General features: G+C 37.1%; 1 long non-coding RNA gene across 1 annotated transcript in view; it reads left to right on the forward strand.

Annotated features, from left to right (window-relative positions):
• Positions 1-233: 233 nt before the first annotated feature.
• LOC140624133 (uncharacterized) overlaps positions 234-24,963 on the forward strand; it is a 28,826-nt gene continuing 4,096 nt past the window's right edge. The window contains exon 1 of the long non-coding RNA XR_012023661.1: positions 234-2,997. This is a non-coding gene — a long non-coding RNA (uncharacterized lncRNA). The remainder of the gene's footprint in view (positions 2,998-24,963) is intronic.

A 24,963-nucleotide genomic window follows, 5' to 3' on the forward strand; every position in this document is an offset into this window, starting at 1 on the left:
TTTTTCCATATAGTTGAAGCATGACTGACTTTTTAAAAAGTTACTTTAGCCCTGTGGAGAAAATCTTTATTTATAATATTCACTTTACATCTATATCTTTTCAAATATCTATATAAATACTACCTTATCTGCTACCACCTGAAATTTATAATTTATTCACAAAACATTTTTCATAACTTATGTCTTCTCTAGATTTGTATTTTTCCATGCTTTGTCTGCTTTTTTCCAAAAGCGAAAAAAGAAACAAACAAAACAAAACAAAACAAAAAAAACCAAAACACCAAAAACAAAAACAAACCATATGGAGTCTGAAGCTAATATACAATTAGACATAAAATTAAAGCAATACAAAAAGTAAAATATCCCCCAAATCTAAACATGTAGTTAAACCCTTAATATTCAGATGAATATCTTATCTTCAAAATTAAACTTTTATTCTGAGATCATTGTAGATTGATACGCAATTCTGAGAAATAACATGGGGAGATCGCTTGTGTCCTTGACCCAGTTTTCCCCAGTAGTAGCATCTTATAAAGCAAATGATCAAAGTGGCATTTCCAATCAGTGAAAAAAGAGACCTATTTAATATGTGGTGGTAAAGTAACTGGTTGATCAGAAAAAAAATAATAATATAGCTACGCTTTGTTTATTACTCAAAAATAAACTACATACAGAGCATATGGGACTGTAAAACTGTATTTCTAGAAGAACTAGAAGAAATATGGAGATGGGAAATGCCTGTCAAAAGTGAAATAAATGCCCCCAAATAAGACATAAGACTGAAGAATTTTCCTACATGGAAGATACAAACATCTTCAGCAGATCCTCTGTAAGTCCAGATCTCTGCAAGACTGAGAGCAAGGGGAAAAGGGGAAATTGATCCCATGCTGGAGGGAAAGAAACTAAATGCTCCATCTCCAGAGTAAGGAGTTACCGGGTCTTAGCCACATCCTCCTGTCCTTCTGTCCTGTGGGGTCTGCTGGGAAGTGTGCCCACCCAAGGGCAGCTTCGCCCCATCCAGGAGCCAGCAGGGCCCAGGGCCCAGCCACCCTGAGCGAAATCCCCTGGGGGGCTGCGTATCACACAGCTGCAGGGGGTTCCGTGCAGGTGTTAACCAGCCGACCCATCACCTGTACACTGCAATAAATAGCTTAGCACTACTAAATCCAGGAAATACAGAAGTGCGAGTGACACAAGTAAGAAGGAAAATGGAGTAGCTGGCCCCAGAAGGAAATAGCCTTTACTTGATGCCCTAAAACTACATGATCGGATTCTCAGAGAGGATGATTAAGAAAATACTGCTTCGAGGAATAATAAGTTGTTACGTGCAAGATTAGGAACGGTAATATCCTAATAATGATGTTACAGTAAAGGAGTAATCTAAGAACATGAACTTCATACCTGAAAACAACGGTATTGCCAGGATAAAAATAGCTCCAGGGAAAACTGAGAGAATTTAGGTATTAACTAACACCTAGAATTATAGTCTTTGAGAATAGTAGAGACCAAGGCCTCTCTGTAATATCTGTTTTTTCAACCACTGTACAAAATGCCCCCCGAAGCTCCTTCAAAAGTTAAAAAGAAAAAAAAAAAAAGGCTCTATCCTCAAATAGCACCAACACCTAAAAGAGGAGACGTGTGACTGAGATTTCATCCGAAGGGGTAGGCTGAGTAGCTCTAAAATTTATTTAATAGGAATATCAGAAGGAAAGGATGGAGAGAAAGACAATGAAAAACAAAATTTTTCCAACATTAAAAAAATAGCCCTGAATGCCAAGAGAAAATAATAAAGCAGAGCTTACACATTCAAATAAAAATGAAACAGACTATACATTCTCAGAACAACAACAACAACAAAAAACCCTATAGATTAAAAGTTCACAAAAATCTTAAATTTTTCCAACTAAACGCAGTTCCTGACCAAAGAGCAAAACTCTAGTACTGGACCTCTCCGTGACAAGAAGACAAAGGAGTCACGTGGTAAGAAGTCAACAGAGTGATGACGGCAATCTGAAATGCAAGAATATGTTTCTAGAGATTAGTCTCCTAGGAAATAATAAGACCGTAACAACCTGGTGTTTATGATATAAATTGGAGTATTTGTAAATTAATTATATATACCCTGTATGTGTAACACTCTCCAGGCTGATCAGTTTATAAAAGGCTTTTCAACCGCTGATGTGAAGAAAATACAACTTTTTAGCTTGTTAAGCAGCCATTGTGAGTAATGACCTTCCCCGAATTCATCCAGAACCCCTTCTCCCATCCCCTTGTCCAAATAACACACAGATCGTCACATCTCATTACTGTCACGTAGGGTAGCTGCTTTTAGTATGTATGATTGAGGAATTAGTAAGAACGGGGGCCTCTCCACTGTTCTGGAAACCTCACCCAATCAAGAGTTAGGCTTCAAGGTCACCGGGTCGGGGCAGCCGGCTCCACGGTAAGAGCATCCAAAAGGACTTTTGTCAAGATAAGGGTGGACGGAGATCCCTTGGTGGTCTCCCGCATTATCCTGATCAACTGGAAGTCCAGAGTGGCACCAGACAGATTTACTACTTAGGAAAAGAGGTAAATCACAGACGGCACACGTACCTTCTCTTTCAGGAAGACCTCCTTCAAACGATACAAACCTCCAGTTACAAAATACATCAGTTCTGGGGGCCTACCGTACAGCCTGGTGATTACAGTTAGTAATAGGGCGCTGCACATTTGACAGTTGCTGAGGGACCAGATCTCAAAAATTCTCATCACAAGAAAGAAATCGTAACATGTATGGGGATGCATGTTAACTAGACCTACTGTGGTGGTGATCTGATGATATATGGAAATATCAAATTCTTATGTTATGTAAACTAATATAATGTTAGTGTATATATATAACTAATACACTATTATATGTCTGTTATACGTCAACGAGAAAAAGATCTTCCCTACGCCCCAGGCTGCATCTCGGGAATGAGAATCGCCCAGTGAAACAGATACATCCGATTTCTGGTAAGAATCCCAACCGATGAAGTAATGACATATTTAAAAGACTTAGAAGGCAATTTGGGAAGACTGAGTTAAGGATTTATTATTATTATTGTTACAGGGTTTTTTTTTTTTATGGATTGTTGATTTTTTTTAACTTCTAGAGAGGACACCACCCCTACCCCAAGCAGGTGACATATGCCTCAATACTAGTAACGTGGCTTTTCCTTGGTATGAAAACCAACGACAAAGCCCGCACTGTCTGGACACTGCCCTATCACCCCCGCCTTCGCATCTTTCAGTGCTGCCCTCCAGAGGTCAGGGCACAATACGAACTAAAGAACAACGCCGTCAATATTGATGCTTATTCCCACCTGATTTTCTACCCTTTTTAGATGTGGTCTGTGTATACAATGGGATATCCCTCAGCTATTATACCCACCATGTGCTTCGACGTGGATGGACCTGGAGGGTATGATGCTGAGTGAAATAAGTCAATTGGAGAAGGACAAACATTATATGGTCTCATTGATTTGGGGAATATAAAAAGTAGTGAAAGGGAATAGAAGGGAAGGGAGAAGAAATGGGTAGGAAATATCAGAAAGGGAGACAGGACATGAGAGACTCCTAACTCTGGGAAACGAACTTGGGGTGGTGGAAGGGGAGGAGGGCGGGGGGTGGGGGTGAATGGGTGACGGGCACTGAGGGGGGCACTTGATGGGATGAGCACTGGGTGTTATGCTATATGTTAGCAAATTGAACACCAATAGAAAATAAATTCATAAAAAAAGAAACAGACAAACAAAAGATTCAGACACCTTCACACCTACACCCAGCTCTCTGCCGACACCTTCAGCTAATAATATGAGCATCCGACTTATTTCACATCAAAATATAAAACCCTTAATATAGCCTATTGAGATATGACATATTATATGATATTGATAAAATATTTAAATAGAATATATTTTTAAAAACTTTCTTATCTCTCTTGTGTTTCATATATATATATATATATACTTTTATTCTATGTAATCTTCTTAGAGTTGAATACAATTATTGCTAAGATAACTCAAAAACTTGGCCTAAGTCTTCCCTGAGGTCTCCTTGTAGCTCTATCAGGGATCAGACGGCGGATTACTCTGCAACAGACAACCTCGTCCATAACTCTTTTGCCCACTTGCCCAGCTGGAGTTGCTAATACCTAAATATTAGGTATTTAGGTATTAATAAATACCTAAACCGACTGGCAACCACCTTTCAGGCAGGTTATGTCACTTTCATTACATCATTATTTTGTAGATGAATTTTTTAAGTGTTTTACAGTCCTCAAGTCTACTTTGCGCTACTATTCCTATTGCTCACAATTTTTTTTTTATAACTGAACACTAACGTTGCTGAACGTCTATGTTTTTCTAGCATCGATTTTTCAAAACCTTAAATAAATGTAAAAGTGACAGGGCAGGCAAGATGAACTGAGACACTTTTATAGGTTATATACCTCAATTTGCTTTCCAGGCAAAGGCAAAAAACAAAAAAAAAACAAAAAACAAAACAAAACAAAGCAAAAAAACCAAAAAACCAAAAAACAACCCAAGACACCAAATTAGTAATGATTCACCTCTAGATACCATATCTTACTTCCTAGTTTGAAAATAACATTGCTCCCTATTATTATCCCTTTGTTACTGTACTACTAAATATAAAATCTGTTTTTATACACGTTTTCTTCCTTGTGGCTTCAATAATTTTAGCCCAAGACATGACAACCTAACGAAATACAATGACTGTTGCACTGAACTCTTGTGGGCCAGGATTCATTCTTCACATGTTGCCTTTGAGTGTTTATTCTCTCTCAAGAGAGTGGGGCTCTAGGAACAAATGAGAACGGCGTGGTGTGATGGGAGAGTGGGTGGGGGATCTGGTGAGTAAACGAGCTCTGACAATTGAGGGCAGTGAGCACCACGAGGGAGGAAAGTGTGGTGGGAAGAGCGCATGTGGGGAGGAAACGAACCCAGGGCGGTTACCAGTTTCCTTGGGAGCTATTTCTAAGTATTTACAGAACACAGGGTTACTAAATCAGTCACATGTTAAGTTGCTCACGTATTTCCTTATTCGGGCGAGTATCATGGGCAGAAGCCAGAAGGCAAAGCAAAGAATTTTAAAAACCGAAGAGTTGATGAAAAGGAGGATGCCATATTTAAGATTTCCCAGGAGCTGGAAGAAATGAGGCAAGGTGGCAAATTGTACGAGGGGTGAAGGCCCCGAAGGAGTTGAGAATGACAAATCAGGCTTTCTAGCTTAGGCCGCGTAACACATGGCCTGGTGACTGGGATTTATTTGCACAGAGGAGTTTGGGGGCCTAAGAATGGAAAGGACGATAGGTTGAGGGTTAAGGTCCCCGGCCTTGAGGCGTCTGGGGCCATCAAGGGGAGCTGCCCAGGGGTCGGAGGAACAGGAGGTTTGGGAACTCAGCGACAGCATGAGGATGGACATGGACAGCAGAATCCTGAGCAGAAGCACAGCCGTCATATTTGGAGCCACGGGAGCGAAGGGAGTTGTTCCAGGAGAATATGAGGATGGGAAAGGTGAGTTTGGACTAAAGATGAAGGGAACCACGTGAGAGAAGAAACCTGCAAACGCACATTATGGAAGATGGCCAGAAAAACAGGGACACGCACGAAAAAAGTCTAAACCTGGCTGTGCTTCTAAAACCAACGTATCCTAAACTGTTCACTTCACTCGTTTTTTGTCTTTTTAAAATAACAAAGACGCCCACATGTTAAATTTTATTAATTGTATGACACTTTAAAAAAGAAAATAGTGCATGTTATAGGCTGAACTGCGTCCTCCCCAAATCGCTAGGTTGAGGTCGCAATGCCCAGTACGTCAGAACCCATACAGGCTTGAGGCCTGGAAGTGTTTTCTGGGTTCCACCGGCTTGAGCTACTGCTCAGGGCCTGAGACGGAGCTGTTGCCCGGGGTTGCAGACACAGGGGCTGCTCCGGGCCTTGAGACAGCAGAGCCAGCAAAAGATCAGTCCTGATGAGCCTCAATATCTAACACAATCTGCCCTGCTAGCTGCCCTAGTCTTGCTTGGGGCTAGGCACCCCTTCTTCTATCTGATTCTCCCTTTCGGAATAAGGGTATCTACCCTGTATCTGCACCGCCATTACAGTTGGGAAGCAGAGAGCTGACCTGGTTTCATAGGTTCACAGCTAGAGGGAAAATGTACCTGCAGGTGCATCTCACTTCAATGTCGTCCACACTTGATTTAGGTTATAGTTGGAGATCGTGGACTGAGACATGAAGCTGTGATGGGCTAAGACTTTTGGGCTGTTTCAGTGGGAATGAGTGTGTTCTCCATGTGAGAAGGTCGAGCATTTTGGGGGATTCAAAAGGTCGAGGGTTATGGGCTGAATGTTTCCCGTGAGATTTATATGTTGAAGTCCTAACCCCTAGTGCCTGAAAACATAAGCATATTCGGAGACGAGGGCTTTAAAAACTTAATATTAAGTTCATAGGAGGTCTTTAGGCCTAGTCCAATGACTGGTACCCTTGTAAGGAGGGAAATTTGGATGTAGAGACCCATCAGACATGTTTGCCCACAGAGACAACCACATGGAGCCGGAGGGAAGAGACAGCCATCTCTGAGCCAGACCCCATAGATGGCCTCACGGTGAAACCAATCCCGCTGACACTAATCTTGGATTTCTAGCTTTCACAGCTGCGAGGAGATACATGTCTATGGTAGCCAGCTAGTCCGCAGTATTGGTTATGGTGACCTCAGCAAGCTAATGAAGCTCACGTTCTTTTATTTCTAACAATAGCATGACACAGGTCTTACTTTGTCTACTTTAAAGATGAAACAGTTGAGATTTTGTGAAACTCAAAGTGTAAATGGAAGGAAAAAAAAAAAGACTTAATCTTTGGTCTTATGAAAGACCCAGTTCTTTCATCATACCAGAAGTGCTACTGGGTCACAAAAGTAAAGGTGTGTATGTAGAACCGCATTCTCACAACACTCTTTGCTCTCTGATTAAATATCTATAGCCTTATATTTAAATACGCATACATTAGGTACAATATTTTATTCACTTCTTAAGAATTAAAGATAGATCATAGAAACACTAGATTATAGAAAGTTCAAATGGAAACTGAAATTTTGTTTCATTTATATTCATTTATGGAGAGTAAAAAATAAAGTATTTCTAAAGGAGTTATGGCTGGTTGACTGCTCAGGTGGGAGAGACGGTTGGCTGAGTGCCCACTATATGTCAGTACTATTAATACTTCATTATCTTAATGCTTACTATGAAATAGTCAAATTATCCCTCTTTTAAATGAGCTACAGAGGTTGGACAACTTTCTAATAGTCGTTTCTCTAATGAGATACGTGAACCCAGGTCATTTGGCCCCAGAGTCTATGCTCTTAACCACAAAACCATAGTCCCATTTCACAGCAATTTGTCCAGGGTGTAGACCTTGTTTTGACAAATCATTAGAGAATACTTGTCTAGTCACTGGAGTATTTGTTCCCCTAACACAAGAGTCTTTCTCCTTCAGTAGTGTCCTATTAATTATTTTCTAGGATTTGTGCAGGCAACTCAAATTCGTTTTCAAGTGGGTAGAGTAGATTTGAATCTGGTAAAAAATATTTGGGCTGTACTTGCCGCTACAAATGTGAATAACAATGAATTTTTTAAATAAACAAAAAAGTTACTAATGCTATACATTTTAAGAAGGCAGGACATTCAGGTGTTTAAATGTTTAATTATCATATAGATAACAACTACAGAACTAATTAACTATGGGTTGTTTTGTATCTGCCACGGAGGAGAAAAATAGTAATTTTTAGAAACCATCAATTATTTTTCTTTGCAAAAATTATGGGAATAGAATCTGCTGTAAGATTACCTTATAAAATTTTAACATATTAGAGATCTACACTTCTGTGATTATTAATTTAGCTAAACAAGTATTTAATGAGAAGCAAAAATATGAGTTTCCATTACCACAGTGATGAGGGGAAAGAGTGTGCATGAATGAATGGTAAAATTACAAGGATACATTTTCAGGACACACCCAGATTTGATAGAAAGATCTCAGGAAAAGACTAGGGAAGTAAGTTCACAGAAGGAGAAGGAAAAACAGACCGTGTCGTGGATGTTAAGGGAAGAGTTTCATTGAAAATTGAAGATATTGTCAATGGAAATTGAAAAGGTAGCTTAAAATGTTCCAGAGGGAGCAAGGAGCTGGCCTGAAAGGCTGCTGCCGAGAAAGCCTGATGCATCAACCTAATCTGTTCTTTTCATTCTCTCCTTCCTCCACAAACAACAAAGGAAGAGATTTTGAAGAAAATAGAGATGGAAAATCACAGCATTGCACCTACGCTGAGATTATGCTTATTTACATATAGCCTGGATTTTGTGTTTCATCCATTTCTTCATCCTACAAAATCTCATAAATAACAGTGTTCAATCTCCCTCCTGGCACTGAATGAAGACTCTTTCGGGTGCCCGGGGGGCTCAGTCGGGGAAGCGGCCGACTCCTGCCTTCAGCTCAGGTCGTGATTTCAGGGTCCTCAGATCGAGCCCCAGGTCAGGCTCCCCACTCAGCCTGGAGTCTGCTTGTCTCCCTCTCCCTCTGCTCACTCTCTCTGTCTTTCTCTTTCAAATAAATAAATCTTAAAAGAAGGAGAAGAAGAAGAAGAAGAAGAAGAAGAAGAAGAAGAAGAAGAAGAAGAAGAAGAAGAAGAAGAAGAAGAATCTTCAAGGCCAATGTTCCCCCTTGCTAATTCTCTCTTATAACTTCTATCAGCATCTGCTCTGTTTTCTGGACTTCTACTGTTTTCACAGTCTTAAATGCCCTTAATTCTTTAGATCTTAAAAAAAAAAAGCAAGAAAGAATGCAAAGTTCAACAACAACAACAGCCCTTTTGACCTTGGATTTTCTTCTGAGTAAGCCAGGATATGAAGTTTTAGCATTTAATATGGAAACCCAATGGCATGATGATAAATACTGAGTCTGGAGCCTTTTTGTTTTAGTTTTTATTTCCAACTGTAGCACTTGTGCTACTTCAATGCCTGAGTTTCCTCATTTCACGGATACCCCCACCTCTTACGGTTATTGTAAGTACTGAATGCGTAAATGTTCATGTAATAATTAACAGCTCAGTTTGTGTTAACTATTATTATCCTTAACATTATTACCTTTCAGTGTTTTCTTTGCCTCACTAGGGAGATTGCCTGTAGTGTCTCTCCACCCCATAGTGTCTCTCCACCCCACCCCAGGAGGAGGGCGAAGATCGAGCCTTTCCAGACCACACAAGAGGAGAAAAAGTCTTTAACTGATTTTGACTGAGTTTAATGGGCTGTTAGTTTGATATTTCAAACAGACTGAGTTTAGAGAGGCATGGCATAAAAATGGGGATCATATTGGAAGAAGATAAAAGCTAGAAAGAAACTTATATTTTAAGTCAGGATAAACAATCATCTCAGGTTGGTCTGGCTTTAGTGCTGAAAGTCCCACGTGCTGAAAAAAATTCCTCAGTCTTGAAGCAAATTGGGACAGTTAGTTGCCCTTACCCTTGATCACCAACTTTTTTTTAAATCAAAGTTCAACATCTCAAAGTCTAACTAGTATGCTCTTTCTCTGAGATGCATTCTCTGATCTCGAAGGCAGAATTATAGAATTCCTCCTCTCTACGTTTCTATAAGAGACACACACACACAGAGTGACTTGAATTAGGTATTCGTATAAATACATAAATGTCTCATCTCCCCAATTAGCTTGTGAGGGCACTTACAGCCAGGAGCCAGGTGTCATGCTGTTATTTCATCCCATACTCTGCTTGTTGCTTTAATATATTCCCATTTGTGTGACAAATGAACAAAAGCAGAGAAATACAGGAGTGCTAAAAATCCCTGCAACGAAGCGGGGCTTTTTAATTGAAGAAACAAAAGCTGCTGTATTTTTGAAAGTCACACCATCTTCTCCCTTCACTATAGAATTCATTGTTAGGCTTTCACCATCAGCCTTGAACAGCGTGAACTAAAATAAATCCAAGTGACACCAGAGAATTTGCAGGATGCTGTTGGGGAAACCAAAAAAAAAAAAAAAAAAAAAGAATATTGTACAAGTGGCCTTTGGCAATTTTCTCTGTCTGCTGTCATTAGTATGAGGCTGAATTTATTTTTCTGTTCTGGCAGATTTACGTGTAAAAAATACCATGTCAACACGAACAAGATGAAGTTACATGTTGTTGTTTATTAAATGGCGTAATGAGTTAGGAGGACGTAGACACAATGAACTTAGTGAAGTATTCAATGATGTTTTAGCTTCTAGAGTTTCAGTCCAGAAGAATTAAATATGGGATGGTACTTCAATTATAAACCTATATGTGATCTTCAGTCACTATTAATCCCCCTGAGAGGCTGATGAAAAACTAGTCTTCAGCAGGGGACTGAGACCCGGGAATTTCCAGAATGTTTTCTGAAGTGCGCTCTGCCCACAGGAAGACTCATTCGAAATAAACGTCCCTGTCTCTAAATCAAGTTTGTATCATCGATAGATACGTGGGTCTGTATGGTATTACCTCCACTGGCCATACATTGAAATAATTAGGCTAAATTCATACTGATCTCTGTCATTTAATATTCATCAGTTATTTGCCAAACCTCCTTCTTTGTCCTCTTCTCCAAAAGAGACAACAAATCAGGAAGGATCAGAAAATGCCAACAGCTTGTTTTTGAGGCGAGGTTCTGATCGTAATTAGCCGACAGAGCCTCCAGACGGACTGCATGAGAACCAGGGCTGCAGTGGGAATGTAGAGGGGAGAGCTGAGGCCCGAGCCCTGAAAGCAGGAAGAGCCCAGCAAAGCAGGAAACCCAAGCTTCCTGTGCTCAAGCTTGGCGTAGGAGCAACAGAAACATCTGATTTCAAGAAGTTGTGTGGCTTCGACACTGATTCCAATACCACGTATTTTAGATTACCAAAAACCCAGGAGAAGAGACGACCCTATGAAATACGATTTTGGCTCGAATCTGCTAACAAATAGGCAGTGACATTGAGTAGGTGTTGAGATGTAGAGAAATAAAGAGGGTTTTTTATTGTTTTATTTTTTTTAGTAATCTCTTCACCCAATCTGGGGCTTGAACTTATGATCATGCTCCTCTGACTGAAGCAGCCAGGTGCCCCCAGAGAAATAAAAAGTTTAACAGATGAATTTCAGGTGTGCTCCACATAGCTCACAGAGGTACAGAGAGATATTTGTAAAGCATCGGATTTATCTTCATCATCCATAGTTATTGAATGGACTTGTGACTACATTGCTAGTTTGGGACTTTCTACTTCAACTGTAAAATACATTTCAATATCTAAGGTTGATGATCATCTTAACTGGATGATCAGGACCTAAACTGTTACTTTTCCCTATCTTCAGAGAATAAGCTAGTGACCTTGGTGTAAATGGATCTGGCCTTGGAAGACTTTATGATACCCTAGGATTTTGGAATCTTGATAGTGCAACCAGCACACTTCAAGCAAAATCACAGCTGTTGTAACTGCCTCTGATGCCAGGAGATACTTATCTCCAAGTATCAGGGAGCAAACAGAACAGATGGTCTAATACATCTCCAACAAAAACTTTTAGAAGCAACTGCTAAATTTTGCTTATGGGCATCAGAAATGAGATACCTAGGTTGAGGTTAAAAAAACTTTTATTCGCATTATTAAAACAGAAAGAAAACTGTTTTACACGCAGATCTCTGAAAGACTTAGACCCTGTTTATGTAATCCTAAAACAACTACCAGATGCAACGGTCCTTGTATGAAAACATTATTATTAAACATTACATGATCAAGCCAAACAGCAAAAAATAAAGCCATGCCCATTTTTAGAAGCTAAAATTCTAGACTCTACAATTCCATGCTTCACCACTTTTATTGATGACCTTTTTTATGGAGTTCCAGGACTGTGACTATACAATCTACTTGGATTCTCAGTGTCTCTCAGGAGCACCTTCTTCCTAGAATCAACAGTACACATCATTAACTTTATTGTGCTACACAGTCCTCAAATGTCTAAAACGTTGGATGTTTCTGAGAAGAATATTGTGAAGGCAGGTTCCCAAAAGTGTCAAAAAAAAAAAAAAAGGTGGGCTTCCATTTAGAATCATTGTTTATTTGCCCATTTATTAACACAACAAACATTTTTTTAAATCCCTATGGTGTCAGCTGCTGGGATACAAACTTCTGTGTGTGCGCGCGTGTGTGTGCGTGTGCGCTTCCCAAAACTTTTAATGATGGTTACATTTTTTGCCAGTGCTTAATATTTAATGTTAATAGCTAGTCCATTAATTTTGACTGTTCGTATTAGAAATATTATTATAGAGATAGAGTGCTGAGTGGGACTAAATGGGGATTTTGACAACATATCATGGGTATATCTACGTACTTATTTTTTCATGATGTCTTCAGTGGATATCTGTTGTTTGTATCTATCTGTCTACCTATCTATCTATCATCTATCTATCTATCTATCTACTATCTATCTATCTATCTATCTATCTATCTATCTATCTATCATCTATCATCTATCAATCATCACCATCATCATCATCATCATCATCATCATTCCACCTTTGGAAAAAAGCATCCTATCTTTCCTAGAGAATTCCTCACTATACATGATCAGCTGATGTGTTTGGGTGGGGGTAGATATGCGACCCTTAACCATCACCTCTTCTTGGGCCACAGGTTGAGCACTCACTCAAACCTAGTCTCAGAGTCAAGAGGGTTGAGTTGCCACAAAGAATAAATGTAAGCATAGAGTTCTGGAAGCCATCTTGGTTCCACGAAATGAGATTGCAAATGGGATTGCTAGAAAAGAAAGCTGAGCTGAGAAAAGGAGAGAATAAGACCATATTTTATGACATCATTTGAGTCTCTCAATTAAACCATTTCTACAGACTTTTTCTGCACTGGATTTTTTTAGTCAGTTAAGGCTTAAAATTATGTGCCACAACCTATATTTGTGTCCTGGACTGACATTTAATGGTTATAGAACATCCATCAAACACTAGGTCTCACAGTTCAGCATCTGTAAAATAGGAATAAAATAATAGTTACCTCTTTGGACTGTTGAGAGTATCACATAACCCAGCACAAATCAAACTCTGATTTCCTCCTTGTAAGCTGTCCATTCGAAAACTATATTTAAATAAATTATAATTCTATCCTTTTAGTTATTATAGGGCAACACAAAGAACTGTAATACTTAAACTCAGATAAGACTTTCTCTTTTATTCTTCACATGCAATTCAATAGTAAATCTGTTCAACTCTATTTAATAAACATCTAAAATACAGTTATTTCTCAGCTCCTCTACTTTTACAAGCCTGATCCAAGCCATCGTTATGCTTTGCTTGAATCACTGTAGTAGACTCAGAACTGGTCTTCCTGGCTCTTTTTTTTTTTAAGATTTTATTTATTCATTCATGAGAAACACAGAGAGGAGAGAGAGAGAGACGCAGAGACCCAGGCAGAGGGAGAAGCAGGCTCCATGCAGGGACCTGGCTCCTTTCTTGTCTTACTATTCTCAACATGGTAACTACAGCAAACCTTGTAAGGTATGTCAGGTCAGACTAGAATACAAATGTTTAGCAAGGCCCTATTCCTTTGGCACTGTTCTTGAAGAGGAGTTCTGAAAAAGTATGGGGTGACGGGCACTGAGGGGGCACTTGATGGGATGAGCACTGGGTGTTATGCTACATGTTGGCAAATTGAACTCCAATATAAATAAATAAATAAATAAATAAATAAATAAATAAATAAATCCTATGTTCTTGCCATAAAAAAGAGAAAACTTTATTATCACAATAAACAAAGATAAGGTTCTTCTACTCAGGTTTATTGAGCTAAATCTAAGGATCCCAGAAATCTTGCAATATGTAGGATATTCCTGAACTGCTCTGTCCCCTTCCATAGTTTTCAAATGGAATAGCAATTTCATAAAAATGAAAAACCTGTTTATGTTTCTGGGCTTAGAAACTAATTCTATTTTACATATAACCAAATTATTTTCTAATAGTTTTCATACGTCGAATTTTCTAAGATCACCATGATTGGACTGTTTAGGGAAGATGATGTGATACTCAGTTCTGTTTGATCATTTGACAAGTGATGTTTACAGCTTTAGAAACTCACATCCCTGTAGTATCTCAGTTGCTAAAACAATCTTGTTTGCATCCGTAGCTATTATAAAGAAAGGGGTGTTGAATATGACAGGGTCGAGGGCTGCTGCCTTATGTGATCTCAATTTGTCCAATATTCACTCTTTGCTTTCTCTTTAACATCAATTTCTGCTTCTCCCTCCCTCGCTTCCTCTGCTCAGCTCCAGTTACACAATCTTCCTTGACTATGCCAGGCGTCGAACCTTTGCCTGGCATGCTGTTACCTCATTATCTCGCACTCTCTCATCTCCTTCAGGGCTTTGCTCAAATATCAACTTCTCACTATCTACTTTATACAAGATTGTACTACCCATCCCACTTCAGAATTTCCCATTCTCTTTGCCAGCACTGATTTTTCTCAATAGCATTTTAAAATGTCTAATCCATCATAAATACAAATATCTGTTGGCCAGTTTCACTGAATAGAATGTAAGTTTGGCGAAGGTGGATGTGCAAAAGTTTATCTATTTTGCTCATTGCTGTACACCGAGCACATAAAATTAGCACTAATAAAAGTCCTTCCTCTAAATATTATCCCTTTAATAGGTATTATTAGCTAATAATAATAGCTATTATTATTATTCACTTAATTTTTTGAGTGAATAAGTAAATTAATTATTATTATGGCAAACAAAATACGTAGAGCAGTATCCAGTACGTAGTAAGGTCTCAAATGACATGCTATAATCAACAACAAATTTCATTTTGCTCAAGTCAGATTGCCTCCGTGTTGTCATTTCTACTGACATAGACCTAATCAACAAAAAATCCAAAATCCAATAGATCTAATTAAGTAATATGGCCGTATGACAACAAAGGTGTTCTCAAGAAATCGTGTTGTAGATGCTTCAGAACTGTGGGCTTCATTAAGTTCTATAGCTTAATTATATGAAAAAAGTCTGAGATACAACCTGTTATTAAAAATTATTCTTACATGCAAATAATAAATAATGAGAGCTAGAAGAAACTTTTGGGGGTGACGGATATGTTTATGGCGCTGATTGTTGTAATGATTTCACAGATGCATACTTATCTCCAAAATTATCAAGCTGTACACATTAAATATGTATAGCTTTTTGTACATCAACATATCTAAGAATGGTCTAAAATGGTCTAAAAATAGACATAGGCTTTTGTATCAATTTAAACATTTCATGAGTTTAGTTTTTTTCTGTAGATTTTAGCACAGGAGGCATATAAAGTATTGGATAAATTAATCCATAGCCCACATGTTTATTTAGCAATATTTAGTAACTACTAATTATTAAGAGTTATGTATGATAGGTAAAGTGAAAAATTCAAAAACATTATTATGACATGGAGTCCAGATATTTAAGGTCTTTTTAAAATCTTGCTGAAGGGGGCGCTGTAAGAACTCAAAAACAAATTAAAGACAGATTTCGGTTTCTGGAGGTATGGTATACAGACTCCCTAAATAAATAACCTGCGTTAAAGCAGGTTTTAACCTATTAAGGTCTCTAACAGATTGTATAAGGTTTACTCACATGAGGTGAGGGGGGCATTCTGCTATAGTCAGTCTACCTGAATGTTAATCTCATCCAGAGACAACCTCACAGACATACCCAGAATAACGTTTAACTAAATATCTGGGCTCCCCGCGGCCCCTGTCAAGATGACACATAAAACTAACCATCACAACTATCCTTTGTCGACTTGGCACCCACACATATCTCCTCAAATCATACTTAAGCTCCACAGACAATAACCAGACCATAATTCTGGTTAATTCAATAGAAATTTCCAACCTAAAAAAATTTCCAGCTAAAAAAGCACTAGCTCCTTCCCTAGAAGAGGAGGTAATGTCATTGTATGGTGTTTACTCTTCCTGATATCTAGTACCTTAAATACTATAATGTAAAATTAACAATGCGTAAATATTATGAAAATAAGTCAATACATTTTGTGTTACATTTAACAGGAACAGATTCATCTCCCAAGGGACGTAATGAGAAAAATTAGAGTAATATAAAAAGGAATGTATGTATATCAGTGCAAAATTAAAATAGGAGAAAGATAAAGAAGTCCCAGAAGTCAAATGAAAATATGAGACAAAAATATGAAATAGAAACCATGAGGAGGACTTGGGGCATCTGGGTAGCTCAGTGGTTGAGTGTCTCCCTTCGGTTTAGGGTGTGACCCCGGGGTCCTGGGATGGAGTCTCATATCGGGGTCCCGGGATCGAGTCTCACATCGGGGTCCCCGCAGGGAGCCTGTTTCTGCCTCCTCCTGTGTCTCTGCCTGTCTCAGGAATAAATAAATAAAATCTTAAAAAAAAAGTACATGAGGGGGTACGCAAGTCAATTTTATCCTTATGCTGAAAATAATAAATCATAAAATTAATTTAAAAGGATATATTTAAACGTAAAACAAAAAGTAGTACTCTTAGGAATAAATCTAACAACAAAAGGTATACAATCAATAAAGAAACTTACAAAATTTTGATAAAGGACATGTAGAAAGTTGTAAACAAATGAAAGAAACTATTCATTAGTTGGTAGAAAATATATCAAAGGTACAAAATCTTTCTAAATTGACCTATAGATTCAATGCAATTATCAAATTTTTACAAGATTTCTCATAGATACCTACAATACATATAATAGCAAAATATGAAGAGTAGCCAATACTTTGTAAAGGGAATATGAGGAGACCTGTTTTCTCAGACAGATAAACACATTTGATTCAAGAAAAATATATTTAAAATAATAATAATAATAGTAAATTTAAAAAAAGAAAAGAAAAATATATTAAGATCGTTCCTATCAGCATGTTTTAATAGCAACAAATACTCATTGGTATCCACTTATCCATGACCCAGTTCTTTAGTCGACATATTGACTAATGCTTCTCTTTGAGGATGTTTGGCACATCTAGTACTCCAGCAAATTCCTGATAATCATGTATCCGTTTAACCGTTATGGATAAAAGGGTCATGTGTGTCATGTGTGTTGCTTTCTTAGATTATACAGTGTGTGCTCTTCTTGACCTCATCACCTCTCTGGATGTAGCCATCTTTCTGCTATGTCCCCCAGGGTAGCTTCTGGGCATATAGCATCTCTAGCACTTTGTCATCAAATATTTTGTTGTTCAGAAATGTTACGAGTATGTATAGCCTTTGCTGAATTTTCCAAAGCACACGGTACTGCTTCAAGTTCTTTATTGGTAGATGAAATGTGGAACATTATGGAATGTGATATAGATGGCATCGCAGATTTTCTGAGATCAACAAGTGAATAATGGCTTAAAGATTGGGCAAAATGGAAACTTGAGTATAATTTTCAGGGACCTATAGTTGGGAATGAAGTGCCTTTGTACGTTGACCTCACTGTGAGGACATGGTACCTTCAGCAACAGTGTTAGGTAACTCAGAAGTAGGCACATGGGCAAACACGCAACATAAACTGAGGAAGATTCTCGGTCTAGCAGATTGTATAGGTACTCATTTAGGTAAGCATGTCCCATAATTAATGATATATAGAGTGACTCCTGGAGAAAGGAACACAACAAAGGTGAAATCCGAGAAACCACAGGGTTTCTTGATATCCATTAAACAAGGAGTGTAAGGTTGAAACATTGGAGCCGACAATTTCCAAGTGTTTAATTGGAACAGCAGGGGTAAGTGTCCTGGTAGAGCTGTATTCTTGGTCAGAGTGTTCTTCAGGATGATGGAAGCAAAACTGGCTTCTTCTCTCTCAATAGCCATGGGAAAATAATTTTAAAAATCAGAAATGCTTTCACAACACAACATCGAGAAATGGAAGTGAGGATATGGCAATATTTAGAAATATTTTCCTAGACGGAGAAAAATAAAGATTATTTTATGATAATGTCAAAAATGTATCTACTGATGGAAAAAAATGACTGAGTTAAAAGATGTCGCCTTGCAGATACCCCTTAGCAATGTAGAGTAGGTGATCCAAACACAGTAGACGTGTTTTTGTATTTGCGGGGAGAGGTACAGTCCCTGCCTCATAATCTCAGTTGCATCAGGATCTTTACTATGCATAGTTCTGTGTTTATTGATCTATACCCAACAGTTTATCCAATCCATTGGGTAATTATATATGACAAAATATTATCCTATTCTCCCCTCAATATTTTGAGATCTTATTATTATAACTAAGAAGGTATGCTCATGACAGTCTATAAAAATTCCAAGTAACTACAGATTACATTGTGTTAAATGTTCTACATTTTAAATTTTGCTTGTTTATTCTGAGGTTCACCTCAGTTTCAGGAAATGGGCTTTCTTCTCAAGGAGTGTATTTAGTATTTATGATAGTGACTGAATGATGATAATTGTTTAAGCCAGGTGTTGTAGAAAGATACTGGAAATCAATCAAACAAACAAGTCTACCAAGATCCGTACAGTTCTCAGGGCTCAGTTTAAGACAGCTTCTATTTTATCTTGGCTTCCTGTTTAGTGGTGTCCAAAATTTGTGCCAACTCCTCAGAGAAGTACCTTAAACTGTGATTTTAAAAAGGCAAGATAATTTTAATCACTCCTTTAGGACATAAGCAATCTTCAAATTATTTTAATGAAGTTCTCATTACGTAATATGTTAAACTTTTTCTTGTTTACTTTCTTTCAATTTATAATGATTTCTTTTTATATTTTACAAGATGGAAAAAATCGAAAGCTAATGATTACTTTGATCTATTATTGACTAATTGCTACTTGTCTTACCCAGGAATGGAACATTTTTCAAATTATTTTTAAGATGCTGAGTCATATCAATTTTTTACATTTTATTGACATTTATATCATTTCACGCTAATTAGTTTTTTCCTTCTTGAAAAACAAATTTGCTGAAATGCATGCATCATTTCTGGAGCTGTCACTCCTAAAGTAATTGCAATATGAACATTGTTTCTAAGGCAGCCTGCAGACTCTTTTCTATTGTATTGTTGGCAATAAAATTAACTGCCTTCTTTCAATAAAGACTTTGATAAGTATTTGGGGGACACCTGGGTGGCTCGTCTGCCTTCGGCTCAGGTTGTGACCCCGGTCCTGGGATTGAGTTCCACATCGGCCTCCCTGCAAGGAGCCTGCTTCTCCCTCTGCCTGTGTCTCTGCCTCTCTTTCTCTGTGTCTCTCATGAATAAATAAATAAGCTATTTTTTAAAATAAGTATTTGGATTTTTTTTTTAAAGGAACTATGTCAGATTTTAATTACTAAGATTTACCTCTTTTTAAAAAAATCTTATAGGGTTTCCTAATTATTTCCCATTGATTTATTTAAAAGTTTTCTGAGATTCTAATAAGTATTAAGATACATCAAGACAATTAACTGCAAGGGTCTGTATTATGACTTGTTTTGACTTTTGACAAAGGCTGTCTCTCTCTTAGACAAACATGAGTCAGTCTCCTCTGAGTCCTCTTTCTGACTAATCCCTAACCTTAGGCTTTGTTGTTATCCCAATTACTCCATTTTTAGGAAGAATCCTATTATATCGGGTTATTGATAATCCCCCTTCCTTGATATCCATCTGCTCACACTCCTCATTCCCACCCTCACTGTCTTATCACCCTGTCCTACATTCAGCAAGAGTCCTGCTGAGCTACCAAGAATGCCCCTGGCCTTGATGTTTCCTTTAATAATTTCCATCCACTGATCCCCATCCTTCTCCTTGGCTACAGATCTCTACTGTCTTTATTTTTGTAGGTGAGCCCAAACTCTCATACCTACTACAAAACCATGTGATGGTAGTCCTCTTGAGTAAAGTCTGCCTTCCTGTCCTTCACAAGTGTCACAATGATTTTTTTCTTTAACGTCTCCAAGCGATCTTAGGAGTTATAATTTAAATACTTGCTTACTACACTATGCCAACAATTGTTGTCTAAAGTTTATTTCCTACCTTAATTTCCCTCTGCCTCACTTTGACCACAAAATCAGTTCACTATTTAATGTAAGTCTTATTCTTAGTAACAGAAGATCTTCCTAAGTGGGGTGTCTCAGTGAAATGTGGTATGCAAAATACTTTACAGGTGACTTTGCTTACGGTCCAACCCATTTTGGTGTAGGGTCATAGCTCCAACATCCTCTACTAAGTGAAAACTTACATTTTAATAGCTCCCCCCTTGGATTTATATAGACATTAAGTTCAAGAAATACCGACTAGGAATGTGGTTCTCAATACTGACTACATATTAGAATGCCTCCAAAAATCTCTCTAAAGTTAATGCCAATGCCTAAAACTTTTTCCATACCACCGAAATCAGAGTCTTGGAAAATGGTAGGGCCTTTCTTTCTTTCTTTCTTTCTTTCTTTCTTTCTTTCTTTCTTTCTTTCTTTCTTTCTTTCTTTCTTTCTTTCTCTTTCTTTCTTTCTTTCTTTCTCTTTCTTTCTTTCTTTCTTTTCTTTCTTTTCTCTTCCTTCCTCCTCCCTCCCTTTCTTCTTTCTTTCCCTCCTTTCCTCTCCCCCTCCTTGCATCTCTCTATCTATTCATTCCTTCTTTATCCGTTTTACTTTTATTTTTTTTAAAGATTTTATTTATTTATTCACGAGAGACACAGAGAGGGAGAGAGAGAGGCAGAGACACAGGCAGAGGGAGAAGCAGGCTCCATGCAGGGAGCCTGACGTGGGACTCGATCCCGGGTCTCCAGGATCATGCCCTGGGCCGAAGGCAACACTGAACTGCTGCTCCACCAGGGCTACCCTTCTTTATCCCTTTTAAAGCTTCTCGGATGGAATTCTAAAACGTAGCCAGAAGAGAGAACAATTATATTATGGGAATATCCAGTTTCTAACTTATTTACTACATATGCCACTTGCACAAATTAATTAACACTTTTGGTTTTAACTAACTCATCTATTAAACTAGAATAATAATATCTGTCTCAAGAATTAAGCATAGTGCTTAAAACAACATGTCATAAATAATAGCTCTCACAAAGTGGTAACTGTAATTACTAAAATTTTATCATGCTTATTTATTCCATATATTTGGTGTATCTAAATAAAGAGATGACTTGTTTTTCCTCAATCTTCAGAGCTTTGCATCATTTAATTTGGTTTTAAACTCTAAGTCTTGACTAAACCACAGTTCTCACTCTCATGGATTCAAAGAACAATCTTACAGTTTCCTATATAGCTTCAATATGTGATATTTATATGATTTTTTAAAAAATAAAAAAAAAACATTGTAACACATTTTCTATTAATCTCAGAAAAAGGCCTTCTTTTGCCTACTAAGGGCTCTTCAACCTTCAGTATCTATTCCTGATCAGTTTTCTGAGCTTTAGGACTTTGTCTATTTCTTTCGGTTTTGGATGAAATAATTATAATTGTATATGTTATATCTTTAGCAGCTGCAGGGACAAGTAGATTTTCTGCCTATTTTAAGGAAGGGACTGATTTTACCATACTGTAAAAGAAAAAGTGCTTTTCTCACAATGGAAGTAAGACAAATACATATAAAATTACCATTTAAAAGGTATCTCCTTAGTAAATATCTCCAAGCGGGACCTAATAAATTTGTTTTAGATAAAAATTACTTTAAGAAATAATCTGAAAAACAATTATTGAAGAATATAATTTAACCTAGTTTTGGAAAGTCAAAATGGCTTTTTTTTTTTTTTTTGCCTCTTATCTTGGAGTACATGTAGAAAAAGACAAAACTGAATAAACATATATAACAAAATGATAGGGGAGGATGATCAACAAAGGATGGGGGATTGCAAAGAAATTATGGAAGAGAAGTATGGTTGAAGATGAAATGGGCCTAGATGTCTGCATCCCTAAACACATTATGAAGAACCTATATTGGAGGTGAAAACAGCAGCTCTGGGCTCAGAGGCAGCTAAGTTAGATAGGAGTGCAGTGTGGAGCTTTAAACAGAAAGATTAATTTGGGTGTGTGTGAAGCTCCACCCTAGAAGTCAGTGTACCCCTACATTGCTAACCCACAGAGGGCAGCAGGCAATTAGCTCTTGAAGAACAGAAACTGGGGTCTCTCCTGAAATTAACAGTTCTCTCTTGAACTATACAGGCATTTAGTTAGGGGACCAGTTCCCACCCCTTGCCTTTTTTGTCCCTCACTTCAAAGATCAAGTAGTGAAAACTCCTGAGAGAGAGAAATGATGTAAATAAAGACAAACCCAACTAATACAAAAGTTACCTATTGTTTTCTTTAATTTGAACCGGACCATCAAGAATCACTGGAAGCATGTGCAGATCAGTAGTATGGGAGACAAGACAATGGCCACCCAACGTAAAGTAGTCAAACTCATAGAAACAGAGAGTGGAGTGGTTACTTAGAGTGAGAGAAATGGGGATATGACATGTTGGTCAAAGGGTGCAAAGTTTTGGGCTGTGAATTGAATGAATTCCAGAGAGCTAGAATATAGCCTGGTGACTGTAGTTAAACAATACTGTGTTCTATTCTTGAAACTTGCTAAGAAAATAGATCATAAATCTCACCATAAACACAGACACACATATACACACACTGGTAACCATGTCGATATGATGGATATTAACTTGATTTCAATGCTCCTTCACCATACACACACACACACAGTATCACATCACATATATATATGATATATATGTATATATATCAAAACATTAAGTTTTATTTCTTAAATATACACAATTTTTATGTCAAAGATATTCCAATAAAATTATTTTAAAAAAAGAATTGTTCCACCAAAAAAAAAAAAAAAAAGACAGTGGACACCCCAACCAACTGTTCTAATAAAACAAACAGATGATTCAAGGAAAAGAGTGATGGTTATCCTCAGACATGAGAGAGAATGTGGCATGTACACAAGTGTGGAACTATGGCAACTACAAAAAAGGAACAAAAAAGAAATCACAAAGAGAATTAGGTTTAAAAGTAAGAGCAGTGATATTGAAAAGAAATACTGAAGGAATACAAAATGAATTCAGTGGATATCTCACAGTGTAGGATAGAGAAATAAAAAAGTTTCACATAGTTAAAAAAAAATTGGCAGAAATTTACATGCCCAGGAAATTTACTATCAGACTAATAGAAATAAAAAAAAGAGTACTAAAGTGATAGAGGGTAGGAAACTATCAAAAGATAATATAATTTCCCATTTATGAAGGAATTATGAGTCTTCACATTGAAAAGACCTGCCTAATATCCAGCTCAATGAATAAAAAGCCATCCATCTCTACTTGAGCACATGACTGTGGAACTTCAGAATACTAAAGACAAAGAGAAAAACTTGAGAGTTTCCAGAGAAGAAAAAAGAAAAATTGCTTTCAAAAGAACAAGAATTAAAATGTTCTCAGGAAGCACCTTTTCATTAAGATTGGATACTAGAAGACAATCCATATTTCTGAAGAAAATTAAATTAGAACTTAGAATTTTTACCTACCCAAACTCAATGAAGTATAGTAGCAAAAAAATAAATAAATAAAATTATTTCAGACCTGTAAGATTTAGCAAGTAAACCTTCCGCATACTATTTCTATGAATATCTTGAATAACAAGATGGCTCCAGGAAACTAGGTCAAAGAAGGCATGAGAGGGAAGGCTAGATGGAGGCCTCAAAAGTGACCCATTCAGATCAGATCAGCAGGCCACTGAGAAAAAGTAGAAGAATCTATAAAATAGATTATAAATCTATAAAATAGATAAAGTAGTAAAAACAGCTGAAAACTAGGGGCTTCATAAAGTCCACATAAAGGAAAAACCAAAAACTTAAGGAAGAACAAAGCTCTTTATAAGGAATTCATAGTCCAAATATAAAGCAATGAGATATAGCATGATTTTAAGTAACTGACTTAGTAAAAAAGGAAGACTACTCAACCTTGAGCTAGAGATACTCACTTTCAGGTAACATGAAGTTGCATGTGACCCCAGACTCCTAGAGAAGAAAATGCAATCCTAGAGTAAAACTTGGCTATGTGGTGAACATTTACATATTTATTTAAAAATGTATTACAAATATTAAATAATTGGTTTTCAATTTATAAATTATTATTAAGACATAGATACAATGGAACAGAATGTAGAAATAATAGGATGCAGACAGATGTTGGGACAGAGAAGAGATTATTCTATCCTGACATTATAATATGAGAAGTTGAGAATGGGTGGAACAATAAAGATTTGAGAAGAGGATATAAAAATATTTAAATAAATATAAATATAAGATATAAAATAATTATCAAATCTCTACAGAGTTGAGAATATGTGGCAAGTAGAGATCTAAAGTAAGGGAGTGAAATGTTCTTCATAGAAAAAAATATCATGTCTTCTGAAACCAACAAAGTAGAATAATATGTATATAATTTGAAGTTTTGCTATAACTATCAAAAATATTAATAAATGGCTAAAAGTCTTTACAAAGTAGGAATGGAATTGATAAGGAATGAGGCCATTTATTTTTTATATCCTGACCTCTGTGTATTATTTTATTGGCTATTGTGTTCATTAATTTGTTGTCATACAAAAATCCAAAAAGTATTAATTTGGGATGGCCCAAAATGACCCTCAAAACTCCAATAAAAAGTGAGTGAGTACCAATAAGTGAATTTGGAAAAGTCTGAGGATACAAAATTAATATCCAAAAACTATTTTATTGTACAAACTAATCATGAAATATCATGGGAGATAAATTTAGAAAACATTTCCATTTATAATCACACCAAAAAGAATAAAATACCTATGAACAATTTAAACAAGGAGGTAAAAGACTGTATACTGAAAATATTGATGAAAAAATATGAAGATGACACAAATAAAAAATGTGTTCCATG

Source organism: Canis lupus, chromosome 34 (assembly GCF_048164855.1).
Source record: "Canis lupus baileyi chromosome 34, mCanLup2.hap1, whole genome shotgun sequence".
In the NCBI taxonomy this organism is placed as follows: domain Eukaryota; kingdom Metazoa; phylum Chordata; class Mammalia; order Carnivora; family Canidae; genus Canis; species Canis lupus.